We start from the raw sequence: 24,409 nt of genomic DNA, 5'->3' as shown, positions 1-24,409 counted from the left end.
TCTGCATGTCCCCCTGGGCAGAGTCCCCCATCCATCACCTGTGGAAAACTCACTGAATTTAAGGGGAAAGATATCTGAAGAATATCTTCTAGTGCAACACTGTCCACGTGAACGCTCTGCAAACTAGCAATCCTCTATATCCACGATGCCTAACACCCGTATCCACCAGCCACATGTGGCTAAATGGATACGTGAAACGTGCCTAGGACAACTGAGGAACTGAATTTTTAGTTTAATTCAGTTTAAATAACCACATGTGCCTAGTGGCTACCATTTTGGACAGTCCTGGTCTACCGAATAGTGGATAAACAGGAAAAGATTACAGTCCCTGTTATAAAACAGGGACAGTAGGAAACATGTGTGTATGAATATGTATGGTAAGCATGGTAGATTAAGCTCAAGCTACATCTCCTGAATCTTCTTTCTTTACGTACCCAAGGCTGAGTGGACTATTTCAAAAAATAATTTCTTTAGTTAAAGTTGGAACAGGCCTTAAAGCTACGCTGCAGCTACCTTTAAGATCTGAAATTGGAAGAGTTTTGATTTACTGGAACTCTGTGTTTGATGGCGCACTCTGTTTTATAATGTTCCTGCCATGACGTGACGTGTGCGTCACACTAAATTAACAGCTTCTCCGTTAGGTGGAAAAACAAACTGCAGAAGCATACGTACCATATTATGCCAACTGCACGTATATACATATGTGCATATACATACTTATATATATATGCATGTTTGTGTAGGGATAGAGCTTATCTAAAACGGTGCTGTTCAACAGCACATCCTATGATGATGGAAATGCTCTCCACATACCCTGTCCAACATGGTAGCAACTCGTCATACACAGCTACTGAGCACATGAAAGATGGCCAGTATGACTGAGGAACTAGACGTTTACTTATATTTAATTTTAATTAATTTAAATTTAAATGGCCACAGTGACTTCCCTGGCGGTCTAGTGGTTAAGACTTCTCCTTCCAACGCAAGGGCTGTGGGTTCAATGCCTGGTCGGGGAGCTAAGATCCCGCATGATCCCACACGCCTCGCGGCCAAAAAACCAAAACATAAAACAGAAGCAATATTTTAACAAATTCAATGAAGACTTTAAAAATGGCCCACATCAAAAAAGTCTTAAAAAAGAGAAATTTAACTTGCCACAGGTGGCAAACGGCAACTTTGTTAGATGGCGTGGGTCTAGAAGAATAAACCTCAAACTGTTCAAAGCCTACTTCAAAAGGTCTTATGATTGGAGGGAAGAAGACAGAGTTTTACTTAAACTTTATACACCACTGTAGTGTTTGGATTTAATTATCTAGTTTTGTACAACTGGCACGTATAGCTCATCAAATGAATAAATACGAAGGGAAGGTGTCTCATTAGCTCGGGCCTCCGTAACAAATTCCACAGACTGGGTGGCTTAAACAACAGAAAATTTTCTCTTACAGTTCTGGAGGCTGTTAGGTAAAATGTGAGGGTGCCAGATGGTTGGGCCCTGGTGAGCGCTCTCTTCCTGGCTCGGGGAAAGCCCCCTTTTCACTGTGTCCTCACGGGGGAGTGAGGGTCGGGGGGAGCAAGCTCTGGTCGTCCTCTTCTTACAAGCAAACTAATCCCTCATGGGGACACCACTCTCTAAACCTGTTATCTCCCCAAGGCCCCACCTCTGAATACCAAACACTGGAGGTTATTAGACCTTCAATACATGAATCTGGGGAACACAAACATACAGTCCGTAACAGAAGGACACAGGGAAGAATGAAAAATTCCTTCTACTTTGTGCATCTCTCTACTCCATTCACTTAGCTCAGCAGGTGCCCTAGAATCTGTACTATTAGGTTTCCGACATCTGGTTCTTGAACAGCTGGGACAATGGCATTTTCAACTGAGAAGAGTGTGGCCAGTCTGTCTCAAGACCTTAAGATCTTACAAATTCCCATTTGAAAGAACACATTAATGATTCAATGTTCTCATCTCTTTATGTAATTTCTTGATGCCCTCAACAACTGAATGGTGGTGCCAGATGTATGACAGGCAAAGCTGGAAAGGACACTTCACATGTTACCTTTAACCGTGCTTGTTCATAGTTGTGCTAGAATGAGCAGAGCTGCCTTAAACCCTCTGGGTCACCTCAACACACTCGTTTTTCCCAGATCATTTGCTAGGAAGGTACTTTTTTGCAGGGGAGAGGACAGAGTCAAACTCAGCTTCGCACAGGCCCAGTGCCTTTTCCTCTCTGAGTTTTGGGGAACGTCTGCAGCTTCCCACAGGTCCCAAGGTCTCCAGGTACGGGGTCGGGGTGGGGGAGGGCAGCTGGTGTTCCCAAACAATGCCTGTAAATAGCAGGTGTCCCAAATCCAGGCCCCCTGGTCCGAAGCAGCCTGTGTATTCACCCACCATTAAAGGTGCTTTCTTGTGCCCCATAAAAAAGGTGAAGATGTGAAGATGTTTGCCAGGGCTAGAAAGAGGGGGAAATAAGGAGTGACTGCTCGACGGACACAGAGAGGTTTCTTTTGAGGTGATGAAGATGTTTTGGAACTAGACAGAGGTGGTGGTTGTACAACGTTAATGTATTAAATGCCACTTTTCACCTTATGTTATGAACTTCACCTAGAAAAACAAACAAAAAAATAACCAAAATCTATTTTTAAAAACTTAGGAAGGAGGCACCATCCCATCACTCAAACACAGACCTACACTACACTGAAAGCGCACCGGCCCCGCACACCTCTCTGTGGGACGATGGGCAGTGGTGGACCCCCCTTCCCTTCCGTTTTCAACCAAGCCTTGTGAGCTCTCCCTTCCCCCAACAAAGCTTTGTCCTTTACCCATGCTCACTGACACTGCAGAATGTGCTCTAAACCCGGGGAAGGCCCATGAGGAAACGCACCTCGCTGGACAGTCTAAGTGCATCCTCTCCAACACTCTGCACTCTAACTCAGCCACTGATCTATCTGCTGCTCTCAGGTTATTCCCTGTTGGTATTTTTTCATCTTGTTCTGCTGTTTCCCACCCGTATTCCCTAAGGGCCTCCCACTCAGCATTCTACCAGAATCTAACATTGAGGGCAAATGCCATCTTCCTGTTCTGTAGTGGCAAGAAAATTCCTCAGGAAACTTTGACTGCACTCTTGATTGCTCTGGCTTCAACCAAACACAGTGGTTGACTCTATCTGAACAATCAGTACAATCATTATGGTTGTGGTTAATTAAAATGTCAAATCAGTTGTTTGAATAAACTGACAAATGGTTGGACTGAATTAACTGGGTTTTTTTCTAGGTACCACACCAACATTCAGTAACTGTTGGTGGGAATATGGAGATTTAGGAAGAAAAAATAGGGAAATAAAGAAAAATGGCTTTCTTTAGTCTCTCCCCTGTATTCTGTCGTACCTGCTCCAGCTCTCCTGATCATGCTCTAGAGCCATTTTTCCAAAACGTATTTGATTATGAGATCCTTTTCCACACCAACATCTTTCACTATCAACCCTTACTTTCCCCATCTCAGTAAATGGCACCTTCCTCCACCTAGTTGCTCAGTATAAAAATCTCAGGGTTTTCCTTGGCTCTTCTTTCATTCATACCCCACAAATTATCTATCAGCAAAATGTACCAGCTCTACCTTCAATGTCCCCAATCCAAGAACCTCTTCCCCAATCCAGACTGAGCTACCAGCCCATCTCAGGCACACCAGCTCTCCCCTAAACCACCCCAGTTTCTACTTTTGACCCTCAACCCCACAGCATCCAAAGTGACCTTTTAAAATTCTAAGTCCTAACACATCTTTCCCCTTTTCAGAAAGACTCCTCACGCCTGGGAATCAAATCTAAACTGCCCACCACAGCTATTAGCCTTATGTGGACTGGACCTCGATCTCTGTCCGAACTTCATTTCCAAATGCTGTTTCCTTTCCTGCCTGTTCTGCTCTGACAGGGCTACCCCTCTGACAAGCCAAGCCCAGTCTCATGCCAGGGCCTACGAATTTGCAATTCCCTGTGCCTGGAATGCTGTTCCTCACTTCACTCAGTGCTGTGGACTGAATGCTTGCGTCTCCCAGAATTCATATGTTGAAGCCCTAATCCCCACTGTGATGGTATTTGGAGGTGGTGCCCCTGGGAGGTGATTAGGTACTGAGGGTGGAGCCCCCATGACTGGGATTAGGGCCCTTACAGGAAGAGACACAAGAGAAATGATCTTCCTCTCTGCCCTGTGAGGATACAGCAAGAAGGCAGCTGTCTGAAACCAGGAAGAGTCCTCACCAAGTACCTGCCTGTGTTGGCCCCCTGATCTCAGACTTCCAGCCTCCAGAAGTGTGAAAAACGAATGTCTGTCGTTATGCCACCCATATGTTTTATTCGTTACAGCAGCCCAAACTGACCAAGACACTCAGGTCCGTGGTTAACTGTCAGCTCCTCAGAGAGGCCTGGGATGTAGTGAATACAGCAGCACACACACCCCTCCCGTGTCTCCCACCCCTTTTCTCGGCTTTACTTTCTTCCTAGGATCGACCACCATCTGGCTTCGCAACGCATGTTTATTGGTTTTCTGGGAGGCTCCCACACCAGAACAAAAGCTCCAAGTGGGCAGAGGTGTTACTTTGTGCCCTTACCTGTCCCCAGCACTCAAGAGTGGTACCTGGCCTGGTAGTAATGCTCAATAAACGTCTACTGATCAAATTAGTAACTAGTTCTTACAGAACAGTCTCTCAGAATAATCAGTGAGTTGCTTCTCTAGAGTAAAATAATAAAAACAAAAGGAGTTGAGCTGGGAGAGAGGGTAGGAACTATGACGTCGGGACACAGGAGCCCTCCGCAAAGAAGTGAAGGCCAGGGCACGTCCGTGCACGGGACAGAAGCAGCTCAGGCTCCTCAGTAGGGTGCAGAGGGGCTAGTTCCCAGCTGCCCGTGACGCATAAAACTGAACTAGCATCTTCAGTCATCTCAAAGGGGTTCTGGCATACCCTCTGTGACAACCTATCTTTTTTCTCTTTAAGACATAAGGCACTGAAGATATCAGGCTTGTGGTGAAGCGTGCCAAGGCAAAAGTCTGAAGTTGGCCTTAGACGGTAACAGAGGGGCAAATAAAATATTTTGGTGAGAATACGTTACGCATGAGAACCACAGTGATAACAAATGCACCATAAACTGAATAAAGGTGGTATGAAAAAAACAGGATTTTTTAAAAGACTGTATGAAATTACATAAATATAATGCTCAGCACAGACTTTAACAGTCTTTATTAAAATATACTGGAATGTCACAGTCAGATGTTTCTCCCTACGATCACCACAAGGGCAGTACTATGTCATGCTCATAATCTTTGCATCCCTGAATGCCCAGCTCTGGAATGAAATAATTAATAAATCAGTGAATAATGTCTACTAAATGTTCCCGTTTTTATGTGAAAGCCAACCAAAGAGATAAGACAAAAGAAGAGAAGGGGGAGAAAATGAGAGAAGTGCGGAGCAGCAGCACAGGGGAACAGCAGCACGGGGGAGCAGCAGCATTTACAAGGAGCAGCAGCATTTACAAGGAGCAGCAGCACGGGGGAGCAGCGGCATTTACAAGAAGCAGCAGCATTTATAAGGAGCAGCAGCATTTACAAGGAGCAGCAGCACTGGGGAGCAGCAGCATGGGGGAGTAGCAGCATTTATAAGGAGCAGCAGCATTACAAGGAGCAGCATTTACAAGGAGCAGCAGCACGGTGGAGCAGCAGCATGGGGGAGCAGCAGCACGGGGGAGCAGCAGCATTTACAAGGAGCAGCAGCAAGGGGGAGCAGGAGCATGGGGGAGCAGCAGGAGAGGGGGCAGCAATCCTCCAACAGCGGATCAGAGAATCAGCACACAGAGGCGTAGATGAGAACAGAGCTGAGGCTGACTTGGCAGAAGTGGGGGCCAAATCTCTCACCTCAGTGCACCTCGATAATCTGCAAAGGTGAGCCAGGCTGAAGACAACGCTTTTAGAACACTCTAATAATAAAACTGATCTATCTACGAAATTCCTGTCCATTTCTAATCTGAAAGATGCCAATCAAATCTTCTACTGCACGTATGCAGAATAAACCCTAGGGCACTATCTCTGCAGAGCACAGAACCATCTAGCAGCCGAGGGAGGTGGTTCCTGTGTAAGGCTTGGCACTGCATCTGGCTAAGGTCACAGAATGAAGGTTTGCGGCCCACGTGAGTGCTCACACACACACAGCACAAGAAAGCCAGGGGCCTGCCACCCTCCAATAAATTCCAGCAGAAGGCAAAGGACAGAAGCACAAAAATGTTTTACTGTACTTAGGAGAGAAAACAGATGTCTGTACTCGTCTTATAACAGAAGTCAGTTTGATGGAAATGAAAACCTACAAAGACAATTAAGACAGTATAAAAGGTGGATGAAAAACCAGGAGGTCATCAGGACCAGAGAAGGCTCCGTGGCAGGTGGGACAGAGAGTTCCACTGCAGGAACTCGGCTGATGAGAGTAAGTGGGGAGGAGAAGGACCATGAGTTTGAGGATTGGACTAGCTGAGTAACAGGCACCATGAAGAACGAGTAGGACAGTTAACCAGAATCATGCAAGTGCTGTGCAGTGTTGGGCAACACCTCGATTTATGCCAACAGGTACCAATCGACCTCCTCGTAGGATTCGCTCCAACACTGCTCAGCAGCCTGGATGCAAGCAAAAGGACAAAAAGGTCAGGAGGTGTAAGCTTTCGGCAAGAGAGTGACTTAAAACCTGGACCACGGATTCTACGTGGACAAGGAGGGAAATAAAGACAGGAAGGAACTAATGGCTAAGTACAGAGCAAAGGAGTCCACTGATTAGGGAGGTCTCAGTGAGATCAAAGGAGAGGCAGCGGGTGTAACTCTGTGGGACAAGGTGGATGGACAAGAGGATGTGGTCAAGGAGGGAATTTCTGACTTACTGATCTGAGCCATGAGTAGACAAGGTCTAGGAAGTGGGGAACTGAGGGGAGTTGGGGAGATCACTGGTGAAGACAAGCCCCAAAACCCATGCCGTCAGGGCAGGAGGTGGGTCATCCCGTGAAGCTGGGGCAGGGTGGAGAGCAATGAGGCAGTCATCAGTGATGAGTGGGAGTAATGAGGAAGTCAGCAGAGAAGACTTATAGGGGGGTGGGGGGGCAAAAGGATGGTTAAACACACGGCTGAGGCTCAAAAAAGTAGGGGATGGACAGGAAGGTGGAAAAGCAAAGACCCAGCGCAGCCAGGCCAGGCATGGGTGCCACCAGCCCACCTTCTGAATAGTTTTTCATCTCTGTAATGATGAAACTAACTTACCTAATCAGGTAGTTCTGCCAATTTTTAATCTGAAAGATGTTAACCAATCTTTCCCCTGCGTTTACACAAATAAATACTAGTAGTAGACTATTAGATTACTACAGGTTTCCCAAGATAAAATCTTCAGTGATTGGGCATTCACTTTAGAATCTTCCAAAGGATCACACATTTATCCCACATGCTTACAGAGTATAAGTAAATTAACATTTCTATTAGATTTTTTCAAATGCCAAGTTTTTACCGTGCTTTATACCAATTGAAAATAAGTGTTTGCCTCAAAATTGGAAATCTTTTTCCTTGTCGTTTAAATTGAAGATGCAGGGATCTGGTATATTTTTACTATCTCCTCATCTTCTGGTATTTGTCACTGATTTGACCTATGAACTCATTTATGATGCGGTATTTATGTTTATAAATATTTCAAAGAGAAATCTGCCTCTTCCACCCCACTTGTTCAGGGATTGTCTCCTTCGGGAAGATGTCACTGATACGACACCTCCATTCCCCATTTCCCCAGCTGGATGCTCCCCTGTTCTGCCAGAGCATTCCATAGGCAGCTCTGTTTCTGCACTTAACTACATTCGACTGTCAACCAAAATGAGCTTTACGACCTTGGACAAGTGCTTAACCTCTCCGGGCCCTAATTTGTTTTTATGTAAAATAGAGAAAATAATAGTAAGAACATCATAGGGCTTTGTTATCAATTCATGAGTTAAAGTTAATGCCTAGGAAGCACTTAGAACAGTGCCTGGCATATAGTAAGTACTACAGAAGTGTTTGCTATTCTTATAACAATATTTATTTATGCGCCTCTCCTTGTGTACTTGTTAGCACCTTTAAAGTAAGAGACTAGGTCTTAATCTTTGTATCTCCAGCACCTAATACAGTGACTGGCAAATAGGAGACATTCAGTGAATGAATACATGAATCAACTGATAAATCAATTTTTATTTCACAAAAAAAGTCACAGATATTAAAAATAATAAGCCAAATTATTATCTTATTTATAACCCCAGTGTAAAAATAACTTAAGGAAGTTCGTGAACTAGAGCCTGACATTTCAAATATGTAATTAAATGAAAGACGTTAAAACTAAGGGTAGAATTGCATCATCAGTACCACTAAAAGGTCATTGTCAAAATGGACTTAAGAATTAAGTAGCTTAGATACATTTTGACTCTAAGAATTAGTAAATTTTCACTTTCACTATAGGAAAAAAAAGAGTCCAGAGGCTTGACTCTAGACCAGGGATTTGTTATAATTTCTTCCACAGATCTAGGTACCCAGGGAGGAGATAAAAAACCGTAACAACAAAGTTCACCTACTTAATCTGTCACATTTCTGCAGTAAAAGTCTCAAAGTTGCTGGCGACAGAAGGGAACCGACTGAGGTATCCAAAAGAAAATTCAAATTATTGTGGCTAAAAGTTGAAAACGTTCATGAAGCCCTCAGGCCCTCAGAGTGGGGAGGTGACTTCTCTCAGTCTCCAGCTAGAAAACAGCCAAACGCTAGATTTCACCTTGGGTTTAACATTTCTACAGAACACCTGATCTAGGATCACAGCATAGCCCTATTTAAAATTAGCACCACTAATGATTTAATATTATGGTTCTCTTCAGATTATCTCTGACACTATTGAAAACGAACCTGTCATGTAACTAGTAGGACTTTCCTCTTTCACTGGCGCATGAAAAGAAGCCACCTTATTCATTAAGATGGAATTTAGTGCAAATCCATGTTTTGTTTTCGTTTTTGTTTTTAATTTTTATTTTAACATCTTTATTAGAGTATAACTGCTTTACAATGGTGTGTCAGTTTCTGCTTTATAACAAAGTGAATCAGCTATACATATACATATATCCCCATATCTCCTCCCTCTTGCATCTCCCTCCCTCCCACCCTCCCTATCCCACCCCTCTAGGTGGTCACAAAGCACTGAGCTGATCTCCCTGTACTATGCAGCTGCTTCCCACTAGCTATCTATTTTACGTTTGGTAATGTATACATGTCCACGTGACTATCTCACTTAGCATACAAATGGTATTTGTTTTTCTCTTTCTGACTTACTTCACTCTGTATGACAGATGCTAGGTCCATCCACCTCACTACAAATAACTCAGTTTCGTTGCTTTTTATGGCTGAGTAATATTCCATTGAGTAATATATATGTGCCACATCTTCGTTATCCATTCATCTGTTGATGGACACTTAGGTTGTTTCCATGTCCTGGCTATTGTAAATAGAGCTGCAATGAACATTTTGGTACATGACTCTTTTTGAATTATGGTTTTCTCAGGGTGTATGCCCAGTAGTGGGATTGCTGGGTCATATGGTAGTTCTATTTTTAGTTTTTTAAGGAACCTCCATACTGCTCTCCATAGTGTCTGTATCAATTTACATTCCCACCAACAGTGCAAGAGGGTTCCCTTTTTTCCACACCCTCTCCAGCATTTATTGTTTGTAGATTTTTTGACGATGGCCATTCTGACCGGTGTGAGACAATATCTCATTGTAGTTATCATTAGTGCAAGTCCATGTTAAAGAAAGTCTGGAAGCGTTAGTGTTTCACAGAGGAAGAAGAATATTTATCATATCCTCATGTACATCCAAGTAGAAACCTATTTAAGAAGGATGAGAGTGAAGAGTTGGAGGGAAACCTTTAGCGAACCGAGGCTGTGTCTGCTTGGTGGAAGAGTCCCTCACTCCCTTCCACATTTTCCCTCAAGCCACAGAGCATTACACTTCAGCAACCATCTAAGGGAGACTGAAACAACTAACACATAAGGAGAGATATAAATTTAAGTGTGAACACTGAAAGAAGAAACAAATGATTAATAGACTTCCCTGGTCCCCATGCTGATACTCTGATAATAATAAAACTCAGATACAGGCATGTGAGAAGATTATCTGCGTTTCCAAATAACTTCACAGCTAAATGAAATCACTTCAAGCAGTAATCTTCTATTCTGCTTTCCCAAATAAGCCAGCATTAATATATACAAACACTCCCATCAGAGAAAGAGCATCAAGAAGATACAGCACAATTGACATATTTACACTATTAAATGTCAAATAGATAGCTAGTGGGAAGCAGCCGCATAGCACAGGGAGATCAGCTCGGTGCTTTGTGACCACCTAGAGGGGTGGGATAGGGAGGGTGGGAGGGAGGGAGACGCAAGAGGGAGGAGATATGGGGATATATGTTTATGTATAGCTGACTCACTTTGTTATACAGCACAAACTAACACACCATTGTAAAGCAATTATACTTCAATGAAGATGTTAAAAAAAAAAAAGACAGCACAAAACATACACATATCTTAATAGTGTGCTTTTCTATAATTATTAAGCATTTTGATTTACTTATTTTAAATGAAAAAAATGAAAACTGAGGTTTTCAATCTGACAGGGATTGCATCTGAGGATTAAAATGTCCAAGTACATACCTCTTAACTCCTCATCTTTTAATTGCTGCATAAATGGTTGCCGAGGAAATGTCCCGACTGGATGAAGAGGCACAAGTGAACTCTCGTTTCCAAGCTTGCAGGTATGACTCACTACCTTTGCTCCCACAAAGTAGGTCCTCCTGAGTTCTTAGAGGCACATATTTCTGCAACCTGGATGACAATTTTAAAAAAGGAGAATGATTATTTATTTTGAATATATGTTTCTAAGAGTAATAGAAGTTAAGGGCAAGTCCCTATTCACATCAAGTTTAGAAGAGAAGTGCGTATTCTCAAATGTGCCCGTACAATTTATAGCAGGTAGCTATGGAGGATTTATTTTTATGGCAGTATGTTAACAAGACAGTGATTAAACATTATAATGAGAGAACAGAGAAAACGCTGGAACAGTAAGACCACAGAGACACCTGCCAAAGAAGAATCCGGTTACAGGGGTACGACCCCACAAACGACTGAGACCTAGCCCGAGTTCAGGTTCCCTGAGAATTCTTGTAACCTAGCTACACCTGTGCACAGAATGACACCATGACATCGTTAAATAGTGACAAGAAAACACAGCGCAGATCGTCACATGCCAACAGGTATGCAACCTGGGGCAAGGGCACTTCTGAAGGTTCTATTTTAACCGCAGCAGATGCACTGAAGCAGCCTGGAGTAGCAGGTTCAGCCTGCAGATTTCTGAGGGAGGACAGAACCTTACGTAATTACAGCATATTAGGGCAGAGATGCTGAGGACAGCCTCAAGGCCGAGGCCAAGTCCAGGTGATACCCTGGGTTCTGACACTGCTTCTGGTGTCTCGGGACAGACACGGACCACGCCTGGAAGGAGAGGGTGGGGGACCAGGCCCAGGGCTGGAGGCAGAGGGGGCCCAGCGCCCACTGGAAGGGTCTCGGCTCTCCTCCCTGAGCTCTTCCTCTAAAATCTTTTCACCTTCATCCTAACATAACCATCTTTTCTTTTATTGTGGCAAGAAAAATTTTCATTTAAATTTAAAAAGTTAAAACCGACTCTTCTGGAGGAAAAGCAACTGCTAATTCCCACCTCCACCCCGCAGCTATGCTTCTCTCTCAGAGCTGCTCCAGGTGGAGGGGCTGGGGAGGAGGGGGACAAAGGAGGAGACAGACTGAACTCAAAGCTCTCATTTTTCCCCTGGAGAGTTAAAATATTCTACTAACTTCCACCCCTGCTGCTGCGGCCTCACACTGCAGCTAATCCCCTCCCCACACTGATGGGTGGGGTTGAAGATTCCCTCGGTGACTCCCTATTGCCCTCAGGATAAAAATCCAAACTCTCCTCAGCTTAGGTTACAAAGCTCTTCACCAGCAGATCCCTGAAAACTCACGTGCACTCCACTGTGACCTTGAACCTACAAAAGAAAAACTGCCCCAAACCTGGTCTGGAACAGAACCAAATTGCCTACTGTAAAATTCACAACATCCTAGTGAAAAGACATCAACAGCATTCCAGATAAAATGCTTTTATCTAGGCAACTTTCTAATGAACTTGAAGAAGATTGTTTGTTCTGGGAACTCACTACCACCCACCCAGTTGACTTGTCAGCTATCAGAGTCTTAAGGATTTATAAGCAGACATTCTTTTCAATGATGATTTAATCATTCTTCCTACCAAGAGGGACTCTCTGAATACACCTACCATGGGCCTCTTCCCTTGCGTTTGCAAAACTGTGATAAAACGCTGCCACGTACTCAAACTCAACTGTCTGAGAAGTTTTCTTTAACAAACACTAACCTCAAGCAGGTCCTGACACCCTGCGGTTTCCAGCATGTTCCTCAGTCTCTAGACTGTATAGGCCTTTGAATAGGCAGCAACCTCCCCCGGGAGCACCTCCAGAGCCTACATATCCCCTGGCTCTCACTCTCCTTCCTTTACTATAACCCCCCTCTTCTCCCCCATCTTCCAGCCTCCCAAACCTAGGTCATCTATCAGTTTCTCCGGAACCATCTGCCATGAGTGTCTGGACCGCAGGCCTTCCCAGCTTCTGTATCAGAGCTGTTACCACACTGCACTCTATTTATCTCCCTAGACTGGAAGCTTACTGAAGACAGTGCTGGGCCTTTTTATTTCTGTTATCTCTCACCTTATCACAGAGCCTGGTTCAAAATGAGCACGTAATAAGTGTTTGTTGAATGAATGAATGTAGGAGAGAGATGAAGCTGAAAAAAAATTTTTTACTGCATGAGGTATTCACTGTGCAGCTTCAAAACCGCCCCTAAGATGCAGTGTGGTTCTGGACTGAGGGGGGCTGGACTCCACAAGGCAGCCCATGCAGCACTCTCCAGCAGACCGGCTCAGAGCAGGCACGTAAGGACCCCGTAAGGACTGTCCCAAGTCCACTGGAGGGCACAGACAGCTCAGCAGGAGGTGGTTCAAATGCACACTTCCCTGAAGTTTTGCAACCAGAGGAAAACCACAGGGGATCTTAGAGGAGAAGCAACATAAAAAGGGGGACAATAGAAGATGGGTAACAGTTTCAAGGTACCCTCACAGATGGAATCTTCCTGGCATAGGAACACCAAAATTTAGTTTTTCGTGAAAATATGTTAAGTAGGGTTTTGAGATATAAAGACCTGCGGAAGCACCAGGAAAACTCAGGAGAAACTTTTGTTGTTGTTGTTTTTTACTCCTGGTTGGCTTTTGGATGGGGCTGGGAGGACTTGTAAATGCCTTAAGGGAAAGACAGCCTCTGTTCCATGCCCACCTCCCCCAGTACTCCATATCTCTTTCCCCAACAACAAACCCCACCGAGGCCCGGGCATGGCATGGAGGACGAGGCAGAGGACGCCCAGGCACCCTGCCTCCTGTGTACCAATTATGAGATTTCCTTTCATCGAAGACAACCTCCATTCGGTACTAAGTTGTTTTTGCAAATGCGCGTGCGGAGTGGTGGAGTGGACGGCCGCTTCCTGTTTGCTGCTGGGGTTCTCACATGTCCCTGGCGGGACAAGGTAATGGAGTCAACGGGAGTGTAAACATAACCCTGTCCCCCCAGAAGCCATGGCTTCGCCCACGCAGCTCGGGAAAGTGCAGCACAGCGCAGGTGGTCCACACACAAGTTCTCTGGCCTTCTTCCGAGTATACCAATTACCTATGGTACATCATGGATCTTCAACCTGGTATAGTTTCCCCAAAATGGCTCAACATTTAATATCTTTTTGAAGAGCACTTCTAGTCCTTAGGAATCTGACCTGACGGTAAGTGCAGGACACAAATCTGCCAGATCTGAGCAGTAACACTCTGCCTGCCTCTGAGCATGAAGGACAGGAGAGCCTGCAGCTAACCAGAGAGGGGCCGGTTCGTGCAGCGAAAGGCAGCTGACGGGGCCTCCTGTCTCCAAAGCTCTCTAGAGTTTTCTTTACTTACTGCAGAAAAAAGAGCCAGCGTATATCCAAAGATCTTACATTTAACGGGCCTTTAACCGACCTGAGAACAAATTAATTTTTTCTATTTCACTTTATAAAGCTCAGCCTTTCTCATTCTTGCACATCTATACTTAGAAAAAAGAATGAGTAATATTAAAACACAGTACCAGTATGCTGAACAGCACTGACACAACAGATAGAAAACGTATGCAGTACTGTCCTGCATTCCACACATATATGAAAGCTTCTAAAGAGACTTATTATAGAACACGTGGGAATTCCCCACATGAATCTAAGACTCTTTTGACTGACTGAAAGTAGAATTGAGGGGCCAGGGAAGGGACTTCCCCTGCCGTTGATTAAAAACATTATTCTGTTTTTGAGTTGTCATACCGAGTTGACCATGAAGTGAACAAAAGCCCCCTTAAAATGTACTCTTTGAACTTTCTCTTCTAGTACTGGATTCTAAGATGGGCTTACAGACACAATCCTCTGACACACTAAAAACAATTTCTTAAGTAAGTTCACAATCGTAAGAAGAAGGAACATGAAGTTCTAATGTTCTGAAAACACACTTTAACCAGTCCACCTTAATGAAACGTGCGCACCTACGGATGAAATGAAGTGTCTGCAAATGTGGATTTGCAAAGTCGGTCATTTTCGGCATCACAAACTTATTACAGGGTTTTTTTGAAATAGTAGGTTCCTTAAGAGCACATACAATGATGATTTGATGAACAAAAGCAATTTTTATATATATCATTTCAAGAACGTTCCTATTATATGCCAAAACAATAAAATATTCTTCTTCTTTCATTCTTCTTTAGAAATGGACTTGAAGTGAAAATGTAAAGTCATTTGAGTTCAAAAAACTAATCAGACAAAAAAAAATCAAATTAATTGAGAATTTCACCCCACAAACAACACAACAAGCAATCTGTAATGTGAACTCCTAAGGTTTGAACGGAGTAGCCCACGTGGTACGAGGATGTAGCACACAGGATATGAAGATTTTTAAATAAAACCAATAAAGCAAATATACAAAGACTGGGAGAAACATAGTTACTAACTACTTCAAGTCCTTTTTAGGCCTAGGCAGTTTTTATTTATTCTTCAGGCTTTAAACACAAAGTACAAAAAATAGTACAGAAAATAATAGGCATGGTTTAAATATAACAGGGTCCAGACAGATAGGACAATTAACAAGTCTCTTAAATTAGGACTACACTCTGCTTACTGACTTGCTTCCAAAGGGTAGAGTATGCTAAGGGGTGGGGTGGGGTGGGGAGAATACGTTTACAGTGGAGGAACCTTGCAAACACTACCCTGGCCAGGTGACCAAGGTCAGCAACATCAGGGAGAAGTCGTGATGATGGCATGTTCCCTGCACACAACATGATAAGAGTATCACTTCACCTCTGTAGTCTTCCTCTTAAAACCCCACAACCCCAGGCTAATAATCAGAAAAACATGAGAGATATCTGAACTGAGGAACGTTCTACAGAACATCTTACCAGTATTCCTCAAAACTGACATCATCAAAAACATGGAAAATCTAAGAAACTGTCACAGACCAGAGGAACTTAAGAAGACATGATGACAAGATGTAATGTGATATCCTGGGTGGATCCTGGAACAGAAAAAGGGTATTACGGAAAAACTAGTGAAGTCTGAATAAAATGTGGATTTTAATTAGTTAATACTAATGTACCAATGTTTGTTCCTTAATTGTGACAAATATGATAAGGTAAGAGTTATCAACTGGGGTAACTGGGTGGGGGACGTATGGGAACTCTCTGTACTATCTTTGCAACTTTTCTGAAAGTATTCTAAATAAATAGTTTATTCAAACTTTTAAAAACTCCGTCCACGGCACCAATGCCTGGTGCTTCAGGTGGGTGCTGCAACACTGGCTTGCACCAACAGGGACAAACACAGGCGAGGACCCCGGCCACTCTGTATGCTGACCGACTTCGGCCAATTTGGGAACCTAAGATGCCAGGGACCACAGATGGTGTGCATGTGAAACAGGAACAGACATCTCTGAGTGCCTAACACCCCCATTTGAAGTGAAAAATAGGCAATTTTATGCAAGAAAAAAAGACAAAGCCTAAATGCGTTGGCCTGGAGCCACCAGTGCTCTGTGAAAACACACGACAAACCAGCCTCTAGCCTTCACTTAGCAAGTAGCACTGCCAGAATCCAAGCAGGTGTGAAAATGAGTTATGCAGCCTTCCCTCCCATACCCTACAGGCTCTGTGTCCTATTTCCTTACCGTAAAAAAGGTAAATCAGAGAAGGGGAGGCACAGAATTCCCTTAAAGATTTGTAGGAGGAAGACCATTAAAAGACTTTTCTGGCCAAGGAGTACACAACTCTAGTTTCAAAAATCTGTCCAGCCAGGGCACATGGTACCGTGTGAGCCATGGTCCGCAGGGCGGAGGTGAAGCCCCTGAAGTGCTGCACAATGTAGAAAGACACTTGTCTACAGAATAAACATGTGGCATGACTCCGTTTGCTGCAATGGATTTCCTTCATTGCCTTGAATTTTAATCGAAAAAGAAATCTGGGGATTTGTCTTCTCTAACCAAAAAGTTCCAGAATTCATAAGCTGGATGAATATGCAGTACTCGTTAAGCCAGGAAATTAAAATACAAATGACTAAATTTTTTTCAGAAAACTAACACACTGTCAGTCAAAATCATAACAGTTCTAGAGGGAAAGTGACCAACTATTTAAAGTTTATCTGAAAGAGAAATGATGTAGAAATATCCCAGACAAATCTAAAAAATAGTAATACGCTGCTGCTGCTGAAGTAGGGTGTTCTAACAGCTCCCATACTTAAGACAGTGTGGTATGTATCTGGAATCAACAGACGGACCCATGGAAGAGTAACATGCCCGAAAATACAACAAATATTAAAAATTGGTTCATTTACTCAAATGTCTATCGCGGTATGCGCACTGCTGATGGTTCCTTGACAGTGAAACAAAAAAGGCAAAGTCAGACCAAAAGGACAAAGTATGTGAATACGGCCAACCCCATGGGGTAAGTTAGATGTTTTTCTCACATCTTACCTCTGAATCTATTCCAGATAGATGTTTAATTATATAACAGCCTAGCATTACAAGAATAAAACACAGGTGATATTTATACATAATTTAGTGATGGGAAAGATGTAAGTTCAAGAATAATCATTGTGAACTGTGTTAACCTGTCAACAGGGGCATGATTAAATAAATGGACGGTTACGTAGACCTCATTGATTAAGAAATGTATTTATTAACATGCAAAATGTCAGTATTTAGTAAAAAGGTAAGGTATAAAAATTATGTGTGCAGTACAAATACCTAGATATAGATATTAAAGATGACATTGACAGGAAACATCTATTCTGCAAAGGTGTCAAGACTCCTCAAATTAATCTATAAAGTCAACGCATGAACTCAATCCAAGGAAGATTCTTCTTGTAATCTAAGTCTAAAATGCATGTCAGACAAAAGGCAAAAAGTAGGGACAATTTTAAAAAAGAACAAGGAGAAGAAGGGAGGATTTACCCTACCAGACAATAAGATACAATAAAGAAATAAAGATATCATAAAGAAAGTGTAGAACTGAAGCAAGAAAAAAACCCCAATAAAACAAAAAAGACCTACATAGATGGAAACTTGACGTGGCAAGATGGCACTGCACGTCAGTAGAGAAAAGATGCACCATTGATAAATGCTGCTAGGAAAACCGGCTGTCCACGGGAAAATAAAATGCGGTAACTACAACTCACAATATACACACAACTCCATTTCAGATGGACTGCAGGTGAACCTGTGAAAAGCAAACCTTTAAAACTTTTAGTAGAAAAGAGAGGAGAATATTTTTATATGACCTCAGCCTAAGGAAGAATTTTTCAAATAAGACACAAAGAAACAATGCAAAAAGGACTGATTAAATTTGACTGCATAAAAGGAAACTCCTGGGCTTCCCTGGTGGCGCAGTGGTTGAGAGTCCGCCTGCCGATGCAGGGGACACGGGTTCGTGCCCCGGTCCGGGAAGATCCCACATGCCACGGAGCGGCTGGGCCCGTGAGCCATGGCCGCTGAGCCTGCGTGTCCAGAGCCTGTGCTCCACAACGAGAGAGGCCACAACAGTGAGAGGCCCGCGTACCGCAAAAAAAAAAAGGAAACTCCTATTCAACAAAAAGCATTATTTAAAAAGTGAATGATCAAGCCCAAAACCAGGAGAAGATAACTGTACACATACAGACAGCAAAGAAGGGGTAATAAAGATTGTTTAAATTAATAAGAAAAGGAAACCAATAGGAAAAGGGGGCACATGAGTGGCATACACACTTCACTGAAGACACTCAAGTAGCTACATTCTCAATCTCACTAGTAATCAACAAAATTTTTATTAAAACCACAGTGAGATACCATTTTATACCCATCAAATGGCAAAATTAAAATCTGACAATGCCAAGTGTTTGTGAGGCTACGGAGCGAGGTACAAGCACTGTAGAGAGCAGCTGCATTACAGCTACTCAGTTTGAAGTGGTGCACATTCTAAGACCCAGGAATTTTCTGGTTATATACCCCAGATGAACTAAGTACATGCACTAAGGAGATACAAAAAAATGCTTACAGCCACATTTTTCAATAGTGAAAAAATTGCAAAACTTAAAATGTCTCTCGACAGGAAAATGTATTTTAAAAAGGTGACGTATTTATGAAACAGAATACTGTAAAAACAAATCAAATGAGTGACTACAGCTATAGATATTAGCATGAGTAAATCTCAGAAACATACTATTGGACCAAAAAGGCAAGCTATGTTGATGCACATGATATGTACTAAGTGATGGATGCTGAGATGTGCTGCTTAGGTCTCCCTTTATGGATGAAGGGCTTATTCCCCCAGCTACTGGGAGCGCTGCAGGCTGACAGCCGTCAACTGAAAAGAGTCACCTTGTCAAAGTCAGGTCCCCTCTCCGGGGGCAGCCTATGCCTGATAACTGGTCACAGCGAGGCTACGAATGCTTGGCTCCTCGCCCCAACTTAGGACAATTCTGAAGGGCTGTCCCACCTCCAGGGCTCCCTCTGGCATTGGCTAAGGCCTTTCTTGTGACTGCACTGCAGCCTAATTTCTCTCTCTCTGCCCAATCCCACGTCCTTCTCTCTCACAGGTGTTAATCCTAAAATATCCTTAATAAACCTCCTGCCTGTTAATCTCTTTCTCAGAGTCTGCTTTCCTTGGAGCTCTCCTTTCAACAGGTACAATTTATATCTTGTTTGAAAACATGTACCACACAAATTTAAGAAGACTGAAATCGTACCAAGTATTTGCTCTGACCACAATGGAACAAAGCTAGAAATCAATAGCAGAAGAAAAACTGGAAAATCCACAAGCATGTGGAAATTAACAGCACAGTCTTGAACAACCAACGGGTCATAGAAGAGATCAGAGGGGAAATTAGAACTATCTTGAGACAGACAAAAAGGAAAACACAATGTACTGAAATTTCTGGGATATAATAAAATCAATACTAAGAGGGAAGTTTATAGTGGTAAACACCTACATTAGAAAAGAAGAAAGATCCCATATAAACAAGCTAAACTTATACCTCAGGGAACTAGAAAAACAAGAACAAACTAAGCCCAAAGTTGGCAGAAGGAAGGAAATAATAAAGATTAGAGCAGAAATAAACAAAATAGAGAGTAGAAAAACGATAGGGAAAAATTAACGAAAAGAGTTGGCTTTTTGAAAAAAATCAGCAAAACTGACAAAACATTTAGCTAGACTAAGAAAAAAAGAAAACTCAAATAAATAAAATCAGAAATGAAAGAGGAAATGTAACAACTGATACTGCAGAGACAAAAAGGATTGTAAGAGACTGTAATGAATAATTATATATCAACAAACTGGATAACACAGAAGAAACAGAAAAATTCCAAGAAACCTACAACCCACCAAGACCAAATCATGAAGAAGACCAAATCTGAAGAGTGTTAAGGAGGCTGAATCAGTAGTCAAAAACTTCCCAACAGGGCTTCCCTGGTGGCGCAGTGGTTGAGAGTCCGCCTGCCGATGCAGGGGACACGGGTTTGTGCCCCGGTCCGGGGAGATCCCACGCGGCTGGGCCCGTGAGCCACGGCCGCTGAGCCTGCACGTCCGGAGCCTGTGCTCTGCAACGGGAGAGGCCACAACAGTGAGAGGCCCGCGTACCGAAAAAAAAAAAAAAAAACTTCCCAACAAAGAAAAGCACAGGACCAATGGTCACTGGTGAATTCTATCAAGTAGTTAAAGAAGTATTAAAGCTAATTCTTCTCAAACTGGCACTGGCATAAAGACAGACACGTTGACCAACGGAATAGAGAAAGACTCCAGATATAAATCCACGCATATAGGTCAGTAGATCTTCAATAAGGGTGCCAAGAATACACAAAAGGGAAAAGACAATCTCTTCAATAAATGACGTTGGGAAAACTGGATATCCACATGCAAAAGAATGAAATTGGACGCTTATGTTGTATACAAAAGTCGACTCAAAATGGATTAGACTTAAACATTAAGACCCAAAACTGTAAAACTCCTAGGAGAAAACATAGGGGAAAAGCTTCATGACGCTGGTCTTGCAACAAAACCAAAAATAGACAAACATCTGTACATTAAACTAAAAAGCTTTTGCACAGCGAACAATCTAACAGAGTGAAAAGGAGTACCTACAGTATGAGGGAAAATATTTACAGATCATATATCTGATAAAGGGTTAATATCCATGATATTTAAGGGCTGTTACAACTCAACAGCATAAATAAATAGATACACAAATAGATAAATAAATAAGTTAAATGATTAAAAATGTGCAAAGGACTTGAATAGGCTTTTCCCCAAAGAAGACATACACATGGCCAACAGGTATATGAAAAGATGCTCAACATCACTAATCTTCAGGGAAATGCAAATGCACAATGAGATGTCACCTTACACCTGTCAGAATAGCTATTATTAAACACACACACACACACACCCCAAAAAAAGCAAACGTTGGTAAGGATGTGAAGAAATTGGAACCCTCATGCACTGTTGCTGGGAATGTAAAATGGTGCAGCTGGTATGGAAAACAGTATGGAGGTTTCTTAAAATATTAAAAATAGAACTACCATATGATCCAGCAACTCCACATCTGGATATTTATCCAAAACAACTGAAATCAGGATCTCAAAGAGATATTTGCACTCGCATATTTACTACAGCTAACAGGTGGAAACAACCTAAATGTCCATTGATGGATGAAGGGATAAAGAATATGTGTAATAAAATATTAATCAACCCTAAAAAAGAAGGAAATCCTGTCATATGGGACAACATGGATGGACCTTGAGGACATTATGCTAAGTGAAATAAGCCAGTCATAGAAAGACAAATACTGCATGGTTTCCATTTGTATGCGGCACCTAAGGTACGCAAACTCACAGAAGTGCAAAGTAGCATGATGGCTGTCAGGGGAAATGGGAGTTGCTGTTTTAGTGTGTATAGTTTCAGTTGTGCAAGATGAAAAAGTTCTAGAGCTCTGCTGGACAACACAGTAGTTACAGTTAATAATGTACTGAACACTTAAGAAATTTGTTAAGAGCGTAAAAAATATATATATACAGATACCACAATTCTATCTACGTTTAGGAATACATCCATATGTAACAGAAGCGTAAAAACATTCAAGAGAATGATAAAAACCAAATTCAGGGTAGTTACCTCTGTTAAGGTAGAAAAGGAGACAGGCTTAGGAAGGACACACATAGTGTTTTACTAATTACGTAACACTTTAATCATATACTATTCCTTATTCTTTCTTTATATGCTTGAAATATTCCATAATTTTTAAAAGTAACTTTAAAGGAACAGCTTGCCCCTCTATCAGCTATTCTCTACCTTCTTTTTACCAAAATAAAGAAGACGATGACATTCATGTGGAAAAGAGTTTATCACGGGGTGTTCCCATATTTTGAAACAAGATCACATTTCATGTTGAAAGCAAAGAAAACAGAGCTACAGAGTTCTTTTTCCTTTTATATTCTTTCTCTTTAAAACGTTGCAATCTCAAAGTATTTAACATGTTTTTAACTCCTTAGAGTGTACCAGGAAGATGGTTTGAAATTGGCTGCCACACAGATAAAGTGCATAATTTTCTACAGTATTTCCACTTCTCTTTCTCCTGCTCAGGAAACTATCAGATTCAAATGAGAGAGAAATTATTAGGCTAACTTTGCTTTTGTCACATTTCAAACACAGCAGCGCAATAATCTGAACCTGGGCAGTCTGCCTCTGAACTTGGATAGTGTTTATTACCAGGAACAAACCCCAGAGAAAACTTCTAAAAGTAGGATTCAGAGTAAAAGGAGATGCCTATGGATCATTCTTTCTAAATTCAGAACATTTTCCAATACAGAAAGTGTTAAAAGTACAATTACAGTTATGTAAAACACAACATGCTCATGATTTTTGTATTTATAATAAAAAATACTAGCAAAATAAAGGGGTTGCCTGGATAATTTAAATTAAAGAACACATTCACATGAAACAGTCACATAGCTGAGATGAAACGATTTCCCTAAATTTATCAGAATAATTCCACAACTGCCAGTGTCACTGTATTTGTACAGCTCTGATCTTGTCACTTGTAAAGATTTCACTGTATATTAAAATTAGTTCCACGTCCCTAGGGTTGGTTCACAGAACAATGTTCTTCCTTGTCCCCCACCCAACTTTCTGAGCTATGTATGACAGCAAAACATCAAAGAACTCAGAAACTCAAACAAAGGGAAAAAAGTGCATGGAAGGAGGCAGGATGAAAACATTCAAATTTTCCTAATTTGGGGCAAACAGATTTTGTACATATCCAAGGCACTGAGAACAAACAATCCAACTTATCTTTAACCAACATTAAATCACTCAAGACCACTACTAAGAAACTAAACTTTGGGTTCTCTTATTTGTTTGATATAACCGATTTATAAACACATTTGCAAAGAAGGAGGAAAACAAAATTAATAAAACTTCTCAGATATAGGCAAAAAAAGAAAAAAGGTTGTTGACTGGCAATGGAAATCTGTAATGATCTATGTCGCGAAAGTTTTCACATCTTAAAGGGATCTTATTCACAATCCTTCCCTTCACATCACTTTATGTTTCGAGTACCTCTTTCCCTTGACACTGTCAAAATAATCTTTTTCTTTCACATTTTCCCAGCAATCTACTTGTCCCTAACTTTTCAGCCACATCTTGCAAAGGAATTCAGGCCTCAGCTCCGGTTAGCAACAACACAGGCACGCCCTCTTGTGGCACAAAAGAAAACTGCCTGCTTACATTGGCACTCATGCCCAAGAAGTTATTTCTGAGTTTCAGAGCACTGGAGCATGTACTTCATTGCCTGTGTTTTTATAGACAAGGAAACAGCCTAACTGAGGTCAAGCAACTTACTTCCTCAAGGTACCTCAACCAAGAGTACATTTAAAGCAGGATCTGACCACATATTATTAAAAGATAAGTTGGAAGCAGTAAGTAAAACCTAATTTTAACTTCTGTTTTATGTAGTTTCAAAGCAACCGTTTACATAGTATCTTTGGCTTAATGTAATATATTCATGATCATTTAAAAAGACAGGAAAGTGCAGAGTGGGCAAAAATTTTCAGAAAGAAGAGGAGTTATTTTCCAAATTAGTTTTCAATATTCTCAAAAAGTATAGAGTATTATTTTGTGTATCATGGATCTATTTGTTACCAGTGTACTTCTTTCAAAAGGACAAGGTAGAAATGATTAGAATTTCCAAAATAATAATTTGTCATCCTCATTTACATGCTAATGTCAATGGATATGAATAAGAATTTATGCTTTGTGTTTAGGCATATCAAAAAATTTTAAACCCGTTGATTTCCAAATACTTTTATTATTAATCTTTATCAAGAATTAATAGGATTAAAAGTACCTCCTTTACAGGGTTATTTTAAAAGTTAAATGAGCTAATACATATAAAGGATGGAGCAGTCTTTTCTAAAAGTTACCCTTTTAATCTTCTTTGGACCAAAGAAGTATAAAGAATGTACTTTAGGGCTTCCCTGGTGGTACAGTGGTTGGGAGTCTGCCTGCCGATGCAGGGGACACGGGTTCGTGCCCCGGTCTGGGGGGATCCCGCGTGCCGCCGAGCGGCTGGGCCGCTGAGCCTGCGCGTCCGGAGCCTGTGCTCCGCAGTGGGAGAGGCCCCAGCAGTGAGAGGCCCGCGTACCGCAAAAAAAAA

At 42.0% G+C, this 24,409-nt stretch overlaps 1 long non-coding RNA gene across 2 annotated transcripts in view; it reads right to left on the bottom strand.

Annotated features, from left to right (window-relative positions):
- Positions 1 to 24,409, bottom strand: part of LOC112394946 (uncharacterized) — a 234,659-nt gene that overhangs the window by 117,556 nt on the left and 92,694 nt on the right. For both annotated transcript variants that reach the window (XR_003002255.1, XR_003002256.1), the window contains one exon: positions 10,727 to 10,897. This is a non-coding gene — a long non-coding RNA (uncharacterized LOC112394946). The remainder of the gene's footprint in view (positions 1 to 10,726; positions 10,898 to 24,409) is intronic.

Source organism: Neophocaena asiaeorientalis, unplaced genomic scaffold, assembly GCF_003031525.2.
Source record: "Neophocaena asiaeorientalis asiaeorientalis breed wild unplaced genomic scaffold, Neophocaena_asiaeorientalis_V1.1 scaffold364, whole genome shotgun sequence".
Lineage (NCBI taxonomy): Eukaryota > Metazoa > Chordata > Mammalia > Artiodactyla > Phocoenidae > Neophocaena > Neophocaena asiaeorientalis.
This window is presented reverse-complemented; position numbering and strand designations above follow the sequence as displayed.